Source organism: Brassica napus, chromosome C1 (assembly GCF_020379485.1).
Source record: "Brassica napus cultivar Da-Ae chromosome C1, Da-Ae, whole genome shotgun sequence".
Taxonomy (NCBI): Eukaryota; Viridiplantae; Streptophyta; class Magnoliopsida; order Brassicales; family Brassicaceae; genus Brassica; species Brassica napus.
This window is the reverse complement of record NC_063444.1, coordinates 29,677,190-29,688,375: the sequence shown is the minus strand read 5'-3', so window position 1 is coordinate 29,688,375 and position 11,186 is coordinate 29,677,190. Positions and strand designations below refer to the sequence as shown.

At 41.7% G+C, this 11,186-nt stretch overlaps 1 long non-coding RNA gene across 1 annotated transcript; it reads right to left on the bottom strand.

Annotated features, from left to right (window-relative positions):
- Window positions 1-580: 580 nt before the first annotated feature.
- On the bottom strand, window positions 581-4,292 carry LOC125580948. The gene is made up of 3 exons (XR_007318666.1): window positions 2,562-4,292; window positions 2,023-2,396; window positions 581-1,945 (listed from the first exon to the last, which is right to left on the bottom strand). It is a non-coding gene; the product is annotated as an uncharacterized LOC125580948 (long non-coding RNA).
- Between the last annotated feature and the right edge of the window lie 6,894 nt (window positions 4,293-11,186).

The window sequence follows — 11,186 nt, the reverse complement described above, 5'->3', positions numbered from 1 at the left end:
CATTGCGGGGGCAGGAAAAACCATATCAAATTTCATTACGAAGTTGTATACACCAAGACATGCGAAAAGCGCTCTTAAACTCGGTACTTTGTTCAAATATTCTACAGGGATGGAAAACACCACACGAGTTTACTTTGAATATTCACAAACAATATTCTCGAACTGTCAAAAACCAGTTGTCAATTTATTGTTTCAACCATTTCGACAATCTATTGTGCTCCAATACCAATACCGGTATCTCGCTTAAATTTTCTAAAATAAGTATTATGCTCGATTTATCATGAAAACAGAAAAACTACAATGTATATACCCACCATTATTTCAAATATCATCTCCTAAAAAGAGAAGCTCGAGAATTCACCTGTTCACACTACAAGAAATGGCACTACTATAACATGTTTGCTTCACCCTCAAGGTACCACGCTCCTCCATCCATTACTTTGCACGGTAAAAATATATAAAACCAACGCTTGATGGAAGAAAATATGATTTTTCAGTAAAATTAGGAGCACCACATGAGAATTCCTAAAACCTACGGCTGATTCAATTCTCAAAACATATTAAAAATTGTACTCCATAATAAAAAAAAAAACAGATCTTATGCATTCTTCATTAATTTTTAAGGTATTGTTTATAAAAAGCCATTATTAGGCAACATAAACAATAAAAAAAAGGAGGAATGAACACTCTCAAACCTCCTAACTCCACCATCGGAGTTAACAATCTGATCACCCACCGGGGCCGCTTCCATCATCACAGAATCCTACAAAACCGACGGTGGAGCAAGCTTTCCTAGAGACACATTCGAAACTTGGATGCCCCTCCAAGCACTATCACATTCTTTCTCTATGTCGCTTAACACAACCATCTCTGTCTCGATCTCGACCTCCCCCCTGGAGCAAATCTAAGAGACTGATGTTTGCCGCCACATCCTGGAGTTCGATTTCAGCAGTCGCCTCCTTACCCTTGGCCACCCACATGTCTCAAAACGTAAACAGTATACTGAGCTGAGACTCTCCATTTATCAGTCTGAATTGAGAGCCTCATCCAAACTTCATGAGGCGTCACAAAGCTCGAAATATATTCTTCAAGACTTTTCACCCTAGCCAAGACCGCATCCCACTCAGCCTCAAGAGCAGCGTATAGATCAGTGGAGACCTGAAATTTGTGCGCTAGATCTTATATGTGCACAATGCAAGCTTTGTGGTCAGAAATATCTATAACAAGGTAATGCGAGCTTTGTGGTCAGAAAGATCTATAACAAGGTAATCCTCACGGTCCTTAGCTGCCTGAAGATCAGCGGGAAGCCTTTCCAAACTCGAATGATCTGCATTCGCTGGACCTCCCTCATCGACCCTTGCCTCATAATGGAAAACCAGATGGTCCAAAGCTTCTACAGACAGACAAATGCGTCAAACAAGTCAAAATCATCATAAAATAATTAAAGCAATATTATGAAAGAAATAATCCTTTCACGAGAGCAACAGTAGGGTTGTTGTAGGGTTCCCTCTCTCGAAGAGTACTAGGAACTGACAATTGGTACTCCTTCCCTCCCAACAAGTAAATCAGAGATGCCGCGCCATATGGGTCCTCTGCATTAGTAAAATCTTTTTATGCTCTAAAGGCCAACAGGGAATGACATATTCGCCGCCTCTAACCAATGAGTGTGAAGAACCTTCTCTGCGGGCCCTCTTTCTCATGCTATCCACGGTCCGGATCTGCTAAACAACCAACCTCTGACGGACGGATCCATAACGACGCCAGCACGCCGGTCAGACGTCTCAGCACCCCCCTCCATTACAGAAGCAAGGCTTCCCTTGCCTATTCATGACCTGAATAGGCTCCCAAACAGAACGTCCCAAAGTATCATGAAAAATGACTGGCGGTTGAGATTGGGTTGATAAGCTCGACACATCAAAAATTAATGATCTGCACATCCCAGCCGCTTGCGCACCGACAATCAAAAGCATCAGTCAATAAGGTCCTCCTAAAAAAGGGGAGGAATGGAAGAAAGAGAAAAACCTTGAGGCCGAGCCAACTGATAGGCAGTGGTCCTAAGCGAGGAATGAGCTCTTGGTAGACGTTAAGGAGGACGCCAAGCGCATCGAGCAACCTCGGTCTACTAAAAGAAGGCCAATCGACAGTCCCGCCACACAACCGACAAACCAAAGAACGGACGTGATCGGATAAAGGCTCAGATCTGGGATTATCATCAACCAGTATCCAAATAGAAAACATCCGCGTGTGATCAAAATTGCCTATTGAAGCTTCGTTTACTTCAAAAAAGAAATACTCCTCTCTCTCTATTCATCTTTTCTCGAAAGCTCGGTGAGAATTTTACAGTTAGCGCATGTGGAGAAGTAAAAAGTATCCTTGAACCCAGGATTCCACTTCGTCTAAAAAGATTAATCACATCGAGAACAATCAGTAAACTCCAACCTATCGGGAAAGCGCCAGCAGAACCATAACATGTCCGACTAAATTTAGAGTTGTCTTAAAAAATTTATCCTCAGTCAACATACGACTTCAAGTAAAATCAAAGGGAATAGGGAAAAACAAACCTCATTTTCAAAGAAAACCGTGTATGTGCAGAAAAAAGTTTCACCCATTTTGGACACTCAACACCAGCTGGAACTAACGGTCGTATTTTGTCGAGTACGTTGAAAGATCGGCGAAAGGTAACTAGAGCATCGTACGTCATCTTTGATCGTACGTGAGGGCCAAAGAGCTCTCCCTCCTAAATCTCTATGGTTGCATGTCTCGTCGTTAGAACATAGAGAAGAAGACAAAGAAGATGAAAAGTCTATAGCTTTCAAAATTTCAGTAAAAATAAAAAGGTATCGTTAATAATAAGCGTCGAAGTATAAATAGGGGAAGACAAAAACTAGATGTCGCAGAAGTTATGGAGAACTTAGGACTCTCACCACCCAAAAAAATCTTGGAAAAGTAGAAGCAAATATTTGACGACCAAAGACGAATTGTTCGATGTCGATAACTGCATGTAGATCGAATGGTCCTTACAGTTTTGGGTCTTGTCAATTCCTAACTAACACCATAAATGACGTGCTGCGAGACATCGAGTTTGATAGAATTAAATCCACAGCAGAAGATTACCTCAAGGGAAAAGCTATTGATTTCACACCGTTTAATTAGACGTAAACAATACCCATCCAAAGAACTAAATCGACGCGTGTAGGAGAAGCATCTTTAGTCATCTCCGCCCATTAAAAATGACCACAAGGAAACTGTTGGAGCATGATTTATCAAATAAATCTGTCCCAATAAAGGCTCAATCGAAACGGGCTGAATTGGTAGTGAAGACATGATCATTTAGTGTAGCCCATTTATTCCGACCCCAAGAGCCAATTCACAGGCCAAGGTAGCAAGTTTCAAGTCTGCAGATAACAACCAATACCTGACCACTTCGCGGTCAATCGGCTAAATTAAAGATCGAGATCTCCGGAGCAAAGCACGACACGACACGTTCGCCCTAGATACGTTGAGTAGTTGCAACGAGATGAGGAGTATAAAAGACAAGGCCAAGATCATTAATAGACACACTTTTTAACTCACTTGCCTCATATCTAGAATACACTCTTTCGAGTTGTTTCATTTTTTTTTAATTATTTGTATTCATCATATTCATTTTCAATAATATTAAGTCGAGTTCGAGAAAACTATCTTAGAGATCTATTCACGGAAATCTTTCCCTAAACCTTACTTTATTCTGATTCAAATTCTGATTGCGATTAGTTTTAACTCCCACGGTCCTAGCCGTGTTTTACCCTATATTTACTATTATAAAGTCATTGTTTAGGCAACACTTTTTTTTAATCTTATACAACATTGGAGAGACAAGTCAGAACTCCTTCAGAAAGAAAATTTCAAACTTCCATACTGTCTCTTTTCATCTTTTAATACAATTTATTCAAAATCCGATTTGTGTTTCTTTTATCATGTCTTGATAGGCCACGGATATTACCCACTTTTAGGCATTGTTTATAAGTGTTTTAATAACTAATTATTATATTTTAAAGTCTATTTAATATATTTATAGGATCAGGAGTGATTTGAGAGAAAGTGATGATTTTGGAGTATTTTGGAGATAATTGGAGAAAACATCCGAGCTGACCATCGAGCAAGACCACTGGTCGACATTAAGAGACAATAATCGATTGATGCACATCATGTGACATCAATCGACAGCGAAGCGCGCAGAGGCCCGTTTGGTTCCATCCGACATAGAGCCCAAGACTTCACCAATTTACAAGATTACCCCTGACGAGTTTTAACCTAATATTTATAGCTTGCCAACATGTTAAAAGCAAAATGTACTTTCTTATTTTCTTATTTTCTTATTTTCATAGCAAAAGTTTTCTAGGATTTTAGTAGAGTTGGAGAGAAGATCCGAAGAGATTTGTGATTGGAACTCCATTAATATCTATCTATTTATCTATGCATATTTTATACCTAATTGATGTTACGAATTGCTTAGCCATGTCTGAGTAGTTCTATTGTTAGGTTTAGGGTTCAAATATATTATGAGGGATTAGCCCCAACTATAGATTGCTAAGTTGTGATATTCATCATTCGGATTGTCATTAATGCTTGTTTCTAGTTTAGCTAGCTAGAACCTTGATCTAGGAGTTGTACGTACAAGTCATCACTTGAATCTCATCCAGAATCCGTCCTAATTGAGTTAGGATTGTTAGAGTAAGGCGAAAGCTGATCTAGGAAGCCTAGTGAGCATAATTCAACCCGCGCGTAAAGCTTGACTAAAGACGAGTCGATTGATATTCCTATAGAATAATCGATCGACGGTACAACAAGTGTATCGATCGACATTCCTCTAGAATCATCAATCGACACTTATATCTGGTCAATAGACAAACCTAGAAAGCGAACACCGATCGGTTTGTTTATAAATGTTTGAGCTCTATAATATCATGCATACAACTTGTTAGGCATCTGTAGGATTATAATCTTGATTACCTGAATAGAAACCCTAAGTCTAGCTATTTCATCTGAGTACCAAACCCAATCAAATCAATTAAGCAACAGCTTTGCTCACAAACCTTCTATTTACATTTAATCATAATCAACCTAGCTTAATCACTCTGATTAGATTTATTAGGTTACCTAGCTCTTCGTGGATTCGATCCATATGTACTACAACTCAACCTCTTATTTGAGAGAGTAACTCATTCCTTGTGGTAATTTGAGTGAGATCAAATTTGGCGTCGTTGCCGGGGAGCTTTGATCGTCTATAGATTTAGTCTGATTTAGTCTAGGTTATTTTTTAAAACCACTTTCGGACATAAATTTTTTTTTTTTGTCTTTTCAGGTGCATGCCCAGCAGTACCAGAAGAAACAAGGAAACACCACTGATATTCTCATCAGATCCTGCAAGCTTGGAACGTTCGAACCGCAAAGGAAGACGCTCTTCATTGATCGACAACAACACTAGTTCGTCGCTCGATTCTCGCCAACCACCATCGACCCAGACACCAGTTTCGTCAACCAACACTCGCTCACCACCATCGACCGAAGCTACTCTTCTGTCGACCGATATCTTCCATCCGACGTCGATCGATACTTCAGTCCAAACATCGATCGATACTGAGCCGCGAGACATGGTTGCGACCTTAATTCTTGTACAAGATGATAATGGAGACCTGCATGACCATGAGGGTCATCTACGGAATGCAGAAGGTCAGAGGATAGATGCTCAGGGGGCTGTAATCCTTGAGCCCAATACTGATGCTACATGAGCTTCTCAACCTGTAGATGAGGTTGCTCGACCCAAAACGTTGGCTGATTACAACCGTCCAGATCAATTCTATGCCAAAAGATCAACTATTCGTCCTCCAGCTATCCAGAGAGGCGACGTCGAGTTGAAGCCGCAATACTACACACTCGTGGGACAGACACCCTACAGTGGGTTATCTCAAGAGCCTACTATGGACCATCTGGAGAGGTTCAAGGATCTTATATACACTATTAAAGTCAATTGAGTCCCTGAGGACTATCTACTCTACAAGCTCTTCAAGTACTCACTTGCTGGAGAGGCTTCGCATTGGCTTAAGCAGTTACCACCAGGATCTCTTACATCCTGGGCCGACATTAAGAACGAATTTCTACGTAACTTCTTTGATGAGGCGCATGCTGAAGACTTGAGGAGCAATATTGCTACATTCGCGCAGAAGCCTACAGAATCATTCAAAAGCTCATGGATCAGATTCAAGTCCTACCAGAGAGATTGTCCACGCCATGGATTCAATGAAGTACAAATGCTCAATACTTTCTGCAGAGGCATCACAGTGCAGTATCATATAGCTCTTGATGCTTCCAGCGATGGAAACTTCAACACTAGGAATCCAGAAGAGGCTGCGAGAGTTATTGAGAACTTGGCATCCAGCAATAGCACCAAGAATACTGATTTTGAGAAAGAGATCTGCAGCCATCCTTGGGAAGGACCAGATGGATGAGGTGAAAGCAAACCTGGACAGTGTTCACAAGCTTCTCAGGAAGCAGGCTTACTTAGTAGAAAATGCAGATGTTGTAGATACAGAGGGTAGAACAGAAGTAGAGGAGGATGTGAACTTCATCGCTGGAACTGGATTCTAGGGTTCAGGAAACCAGAGTGGGAACATAAACTTCTATGCCAATGGACAGAGGAGTAACTTCAACCAGAGTTCGCAGTACCACAAGCCCTACAACAACAAATACAGCAGCAACATGAGTTATGGAAACTCATCTTACCAGAAGCCACACCACCTACTCAGGAGAGCAAGATTGAAGCAATGCTTGATAGGGTTCTTTAAGGACAGCAGAGCATGACGGTGGACTTCAATGGGAAGATTGATTCTGTCTACAACAACCTGAATACAAAGTTTGAGACTTTGAGCACCCATGTGACGAAGCTGGAGATGCAGGTAGTTCAGATAGGAGAAGCTGTTAAGAGACAATAAGCCTTAAAAAGGGGAGTCGGAGATGATGCAATGAAGCACCATGTGAATGTCATCATATATGATGATTTCTGGCAAGTGATGGAGCATGAGAAGCTGCAAGAAGGAGATTTCAAAGTAGAGAGTTTGATGAGTTTTAGTGGATCGCATTGGTGTCGGTCGACGTCAGACTTCAAACATCTATCGACGGACTTCAACCAGAACCAATCGACAGCCTCTTTGATGGAGCGGAAGCAACGATAAATAGCCCAACCAAGGGGTTATGGAACCACGCTTGGGACCTGCCAGCTCAACCAAGGAATTCTAGGGAATCCTCGCTTGAAACCTGCTTCTTGATTGATGAATCTAATCAAATCAATACAAGGGATAGAGAATAAAATTCTTCCCAAAGCCAAAGCTCTTTATTAATCAAATCAAAACTGAATACAACTTTAGGCTTAGATGCCTATTTATAATAAATCCTTAAATCTATGAAAACCCTAATATTAATTAAAATAGAAAAACTACTAAAATATAGAAAATACAATAAGAAGTAATTATCTATGTAAACTAGTGAATAATGAAAATATTTGGATAATTTCCAAATATTTTGCTGCATCATGTCTCGCCGGCCAAGAAAGATTTGTCCTCGAATCTTCAGCTGATTTTTCCACATAGGATACTGCACAAAATCTTCCCAAGTCGAATCCGCACGAATCTTGCCTACAGATTCGACTGCATCGTGCAATGCCGTGAGGATCATGACTCACGAGGAGTTCGCAGCAAGACACCCACATCTGCCCAGCCCTGTTATGTCAACATCGATCGGCAAACAGAGCCCGCCATCGATCGAAAACGAGAGACCGCCATCGATCGACAACGAGACACCGCCATCGATCGACAACGAGAGACCGCCACTGATCGACAAACTCCATCACCCATCGATCGATGAGCACATCTCATATACCGAGTGCAGTTATCAAAGATAGACATCGCCCGAATCACTGCACTCAGGCCACAACCCAAACCTTTAGCTAACCCACCAGAGACCAGTAGTACACATTCATAGGATGCACCAGAGCCTATGGAAGTTGATAAGGCTCCTATGGAGAGAACCTTGAGGAAAAGAAAGGAAAAGGTTGCCAAGCATATGAAGAGGGAAGATAATGAGAAGTAGATGAAAATTTTTTGAAAGAGAGTCCTTAGGATTCCACTAGAGAAACCATTCGAGGAGGCCTACTTTATCCACAGATTGTGGATGTTCTTCAGAGAGACAAGGGAGACTGAAGAGGACATTAGGAGAATGTTTTATGAGGCCAGAGATAAGATGAATAATATGATTACACTGAAGAAAAAAGTGATTCTGGAAAGTTTGCAATACCATGTCTGGTCAAAGGTATTGAGTTCCCACATGCATTGTGTGACACATGAGCATCCATCAGCATCTTACCTAGGGTTATGGCAGACCATCTAGGTCTTAAAGTGGAGCCTTCCATGAAATCATTCAATTTTGTGGATTGTTCTCAGAGGAGCTCAAGAGGAATTGTCAAAGACCTTGAGGTACAGATTGGTAATGCCCTAGTTCCAGTATATTTCCATGTCTTGGATATCAAGCTGAACTAGAACTCTTCTCTATTACTTGGAAGAGCTTTCTTGTCAACAATAGGAGCAGTATGTAACATACGAACCAGCCAGTTGTGCCTGACGCTCATAGACCCACATGTCCACTACGATCCAATTCTAGTCACAAAGCCACATACGTCCTCAAGAAGAATCGATGATCCATGACTCATAGCAGCATGTCACTGTGAAGCTAAGTACAAGACAGAGTATTCCGCGTCGATCGAAACTCACACCCCCACATCGAACGACAGTGCTAAACATAAATCGATCGACAATCACCTAGAAGAATCAATCGACAGTAGTCCATACGATTGGGAGAATAACTACTACAATCCCACCCTGGCAGTACACACTGCAACACCTTCAGCCAGAGCAACTCTGCAAACAGAGGAGTATGTGAGGATTATGAGGAGGAACGAGCTACAGAGTATATAGGAGTACTAAGGACGATAGACTTCTCCACCATTCCTATCGGACAAGGAGTGTGACATCGATCGACAGAACCGTCCCAACATCGATCGACACTCATCATAACCAGACAAACCGTAAACGATCATCGACAGACATTGCCTACTGCACATTGATCGATGATGGGGTCGACCGTGCACAAAAAAAGAAACTTCTCCATTGGCAGTTGGGTAGATGATCGCTATCATGAGAGCTATGCAGTAGAAACAACAGTACATGAGCCAGAAGCAGACGAGTTACATGAAGGTTTCACAACTGAGGAACTTCTAAACCACAAGGAACATTCAGATACAGATTACCTCTTTGCAGAAGCTTGTGGAAGAGGCACTCGTTTCTATCGTCCTTTCACCAGGGCTAAACACCCATCAATCGACACCAAAGCCTCCACATCGAGCGACATTCGTTCACAACCACCATCCACTGTATGAGAAAAAGCTAAACAGAATAATAACTATCTAAAACCGAATGAGTTTGGTATTTTCAGGGATCCAAAAGGCTATGCAAGAGCAATAGATGGGCACGCACTGCAAGTATCTAGAGAGGACATTGCAGACATCCTTCAGATGGCTAATGGAGCAGAAAATCTCCTCATGCAACAGCACAACATTCCAGAGCACCAGCATAGAGTTGCAAACGAGTTCTATGACACAGCTCCTGAAGTAGATGATCATTTCAAGCCGAAGTATCAACAACGTACTCTACCATCAATCGACATTGGAGACCCAGCATCGATTGACAGACGTCCAGAGTTTGGAAAAAGAGCCTATGACCGTGATGGAACTAAGAGATTCCACTGGGAGGAGAATGATGTACGGAGTCTACACAGAGATGATCATGGACATGCCCAAGATGTAGATGGACACGTCATCCGTGTATCCAAGGATGATATCAGAATTCTTCTGGAAAGAGCTTCAATGGATGAGCACAGCTAAATATGACTTCCAGAACATGCTAGGTCATTCACACAGACCAAGCTAGTACCAGATATCTACACAAAGGATGAGATAAATGAGATGCTTTATGGGATCTGTGGAGCCCAAGAAAAGAATGAAGATGACTTCCAGATGAAGCTTGATGGTGTCTACTACCCACTGAATGATAACATCAGTTGGTTGACTACATGCATGGAGGAGATGAGGCAAGACATAACCAGAATGCAGACACCGCATGCGGCCGAAGCAACTACACCAGTATCGATCGACAGAAACCTTCCAACATCGATCGACGCTGACCCGTCACAATCAAATCCGATGCAGTCTCAACCAGATTCTTACACCAGAGCAGAGATTGATCAGATGGTGGAAGAGATCTACAGAACTCTAGGAGCAGCAGAAGAGAGGCTTGATAAGAGATGTGATGACATCTATTTCCCATGGGACATCACCATCAGTTCTTTGACTTCTCAGACATAAGCAATGCAGAGGGAGATAGTGGAGATTCAGAGATACATCGCTCGTCGACCAGAGGCATCAACATCGATCGACAGACGCATCAACATATCGACCGACAATCATAGAAGGACATCGATCGACGAAGCTACACCAATAAACTGAGGAGGGCTCATACCAAAGGTGAAATCAGATATGTCTGATATAAACAACCATGGAGAGTAGATCTCAGCTGACACATACGCTACGCTTGTGAGACATCAGTTCAAACTTGAATTTCTTGGAGACAGATTGCCGAGGATAGAGAATACAACTGCAGCAACAAAAGACAAATGGCGCAGAGGAGACAAGGCAATGAGAGACTTCACTGGTACATGGTTCAACAAGAGCAGAGAAGAGATGGAGACTTGCTTCCCAGCAAGTACCAGCTTTCCATATTACTAGCCAAATCATCACCAAAGTCAAGCTAAATGACTATAACAAAGCGCTGAGTGGGAGGTAACCCACTATTAGGTAATGTCTAATTGGTTTTTATTAGTTTAGTACTTATGTTAGTTTTAAAATTTTTCCAGGTCATAAAGAAAAAAAAAGATATCCGAGTATACGATTGCCCATGATATCGACTGACGAGACTTTGCCAACATCGATCGACAGAACATCACCTGCTGCGACCGATGACAACATCTTTACATCGATCGACATCTATTCCAGTCTGGTATATCATTCTAACTTGTTACATTGAGTCTTTTTGCTTTAGTTT